The following is a 4,258-nucleotide window of genomic DNA, read 5'->3' as shown; positions in this document are numbered from 1 at the left end:
AAATGGACGGCTAAACGTTACGTTGATTTTTCTTTCAGACATCGCGTCGTTGTGTTTTTCAAATTATTTAAATTTTCTTTAAATTTACCGCATGTGGCATCCGAAATTAAAAATACTATTCTTATAGCAACATCATTTATAAACGGCCCTTCGTGTAATCATTACCAAAAACGAGTGCGTTTCTAGATCATCCTTCTCACATATATTTTTCTCATGTTTTTCAGATTCTCCTCGTACGCAAATACGATAAAAACATTGTTCCAATGTGGTCTCCTTGAATCGTGTTAAAATTTCGGAAGGGGTAGCTTCCAACAACATTTGACCTTCTCGCATCAGACCAGCCTACGATAAGAAAAAAAAATAAAATTATCGAAATTCTAACGAAAATGTTAAGGATCGGATAAATGCTTTCAAAAGTGGAAAGCGGGATTGGTTTTAACAAAAATGAACAAAAACCATTTATTTCAAGACAAATTATACTTTTCTGATCAAAGAACTGATATTTGTGTTTTATTTTCTAGGAAGTACTTGGTATGTTTCATATAAAAATAGCGCTTATTAAAGAAAAAAGATTAAGATATGAAAAAGGTCTAAACGAACGGATTTAAACCCCGTATTAACAAATAGATGAATGCGTTTTAACAAATATTTTAAGAAAAAATCGAGGTGTCCGACATTTGTATAAATCCTGTTCACTCTTGAGGGAAATTTACAAATCTAAATACCAGGCTTTACAACCAGATTTCAACACGAAAATCGCGCTCTGAAGTCTCAAAAACAGTTTCGTATTTCTAAAATCACCAAAAATTTTAAATGTCGGACAACTCGTGAAAAATACCCTTTTAGTCGAGATAGAGAGCAGTCTGATCAACTGTGCATATTAGATGTCGCTATAAACTTTGTTTATAAATATAAATATAAAAAATTAATTTTTAGTCGAAGAGATATTTCTATGCTATCTTCCATCAACCTACATCTTAAGGTGGTGTCCCAAAATTATTGTTTTTTTTTTTAATATTGGTAATTCTTAAGATCAAACGTGGATACGATATTTTTTTTAATTTCCTTTTATAACTACAAATGCCTACATGTCTTTTCGCTGATACTAGTCTTAATTTGTTTCTGTTAAAGGTGCCTGGTTACGTTTATTTATCCTAAAACTAATAATAAATGTAATCACCATGTGCGCATCTTTGGCTTCGTCGATATAGTGAGTAGTTAACAGAAAAGTAGTTTCTTTCGTTTTCGCCATGTCCTGCATGATGTCCCAGATTGTCTTTCTGAGAATTGGGTCCAAGCCCACCGTAGGTTCATCCAAAATCAAAAGAGGGGCGTCGTGTAGAAATGCGCATATTAGCGAGACCCTCTGCTTTTGACCTCCGCTGGAATTGACCAAGAGTTCTAAATTAAATAACACTTTGTTTCGGTGTAAATGAGATAAGGAAAAACACGTTATAATTCATTGAAATATATCCTTTGTGACGAGGATGACTGTAGCCATAGCTTCACGTAGATTAAAATAAAAAAGCTCTTTAATTTATCTACTGAATGTCGTAATTATAATTTTACTGCATAGAGTACACTTGACTCTAGTGTTCAAAATAATTTGGACAATTTTAAATTAAGTATAATTATATCGTGTATATTTATATCTCAAGGTGGATTCACTAGCTAATCAACTAAAAAAAATCTTATTTATTTTAAGCACTAGATAAATGTTTGTTTTATACGGGATATAAATATTTTGGTATATACAGGGTGTTACGGATAAGAGTACCGAAACTTTCTATATGCATTCTATGGGTCTCTATGAGTAAAAAATGTCTAATAAACATGGGTCCTAAAGTGCTTAGTTTCAGAGATATGGGCTCCCAAAAAACTACACCAAAAACCGGACACAGCCTTAAATCTGGCAAACAATATTCTTCCTTGAACCAAATTGTTTTCAATAAACTATCAATTGTTTTTTATCCGTGAGGCGAGAAACTTTAATTTAAGTTTGAAGAAACCACCTATGGACTGTGAGAAGGATGATAAAATACGTGAAAAGGTAGATTTGTCCATAATTAAAAGGGATAATACAGCTAAATCCTAAACAAATTTGAAGAAATTAAAAAACTTACTAATAACTCGGATCAAATAGATCTTCGAGCAAAAAACGCGAAACTCGGAGCAAATAGATCTTCGAGTAATAAAAATAGCCAGAAATTCCAACGGTCTTCAAACTCATTTTACTTCTAAAAGGACATTAATGAACTTTTGCCACTTGTTATTAAAGTTTCTCGCCTCACGGATAAAAAACAATTGATAGTTTAATGAAAACAATTTGGTTCAAGGAAGAATATTGTTTGCCAGATTTAAGGCTGTGTCCGGTTTTTTGGGGTAGTTTTTTGGGAGCCCATATCTCTGAAACGAAGCACCCATAGAATGCACGTAGAAAGTTTCGGTACTCTTATCCGTAACACCCTGTATGTTAAATTATTCTCGATTTACTTAACCGAGAAAGCCATTGTTACAGTGATTTTTTAAGGAAGTGAGTAACTGAAAGTTTGCACCCTGTATGATAAACGCGGTGAAACATAACCCCACACTGCCTTAAAAATACCAAGATTTAAAAAAAGTAACGGGTCCATTTAGAAAATCCAAATAACAATTTTTGGAATATATGGTATGTAGTATCTCAAGTGGGTAATTGTGAGAAACTACTTAATCTAGTTCACTCTATTCAACGAATTATATGAGGTTAGATTATCGACTAATGCCTTCTTTAAAAAGTTACCTTTTTTAAAGGGTCTTATTTCAGAGCAGCTTACTAATTTTTGCAAAACTTTCAGATTTAACCATAATTTTTCGGGAACTGACTTTGTTAAAATTTTATTAATATGGTTGTATGAATTCTCAAACTGACCCGAATACAAATTTTGTTGAACGTATTTAGCGTCGGTTACCCCTAGCGTTTGATGAACCTTGGCTATAGGTATGTGAAATAAGTTGATGCACCATTAATATAGAAATCTACACAACACGAACCAATCTTGGCACGATCAGATTATTTTGGACAGAAGAATAAAATACCCCTGAAAAGGTTCTACTCCCAAGATAAAATGAAAAGATGGGGATCGCTAAATAACGGACTTTTTAAATAGAGAATCACTCTGAGTAATGATTTAAGAAAATCCAAATTAGATGGCTTAAAATACTTTAAGCTTAATAACTTGAAACATGTTTAAAAGATCTCAACGGCGATTAAATTCAAGATGCGTCAGGTCAATAGACGAAGTTATATGTAAGTACTGCCTTTCGTTATAATTGTAAACAAGCAGAAATTCTTTACTCAGATTCTAATTTAGGAAAAGCTTGGCTTTGCAAAGGAAATCCGAGCTATAGACTGGGTTTGAGTTTGTTTTACCGTTGCGCAGCCTAGCTCATCTAACCAAATAAGCCAATCACACCCTTGAAAAATACTAGGCATTTAAATCTACCATTAATTGTTATCATTGCGGATGAGATATTTCAAATACCCCACCATATCTAGATTTGTTTCTAAACCATTAATTAGCAGACTAAGGTCTCGAGATATTAATTATTTAATAGTTCAGTTTGGAGACAATGAAACATTTGCACCCCCTACCGATTTGTTCTTTTGTTCTTTCCAAGTGGTCCTTTTCACGCGCGTCACAGACGTCATAATATGAGATACAAAACCATAGTTTACGCAAAACTTACCTAAGATTACCAACTAGTCTATGACTCGGTGGCAATTCAAGTTTTTGGCTCCATCTTTCAATACTTTTCTTTAGCTCTGCACATCTCACACCATTAATTCGACCAAACAGCCATAGCGTTTCTTGAATGGTCAAATCAGGAAACAAGGAAAAATCCTTAAAAATGTGATCATTTTGTGAAACAAATTACATTTCTTAATAATGTAAAGGCGTACTCACTTGAGGCATATATCCTATACCATTACCCGGGATATTGAGCCCGCATGATTTGATTGGAAGTTTGATACATCCTACGTTCGGAGTAAGAATTCCAGTGATACACTTTAATACAGTCGTTTTCCCGCAGCTACTAGGTCCCAACAAAGCGTAACTGCGTCCAAGAAGTTCGATTAAGAAAGAGCAAATACACATTGAAAAATCTATATTTTATCTTTTTTTGTTATTAGAAGTTTATAAAATTAATATCCTGTCTTTTGAGATGTATATAATAAAGGGACTCCAAACGGTGTAAATTTTCTATTGTTTCCCGCCTT

The sequence above is a fragment of the Leiobunum rupestre genome, chromosome 3, assembly GCF_980474605.1.
Source record: "Leiobunum rupestre chromosome 3, qqLeiRupe1.1.hap1, whole genome shotgun sequence".
NCBI classification, from domain to species: Eukaryota; Metazoa; Arthropoda; class Arachnida; order Opiliones; family Sclerosomatidae; genus Leiobunum; species Leiobunum rupestre.
This window is presented reverse-complemented; position numbering follows the sequence as displayed.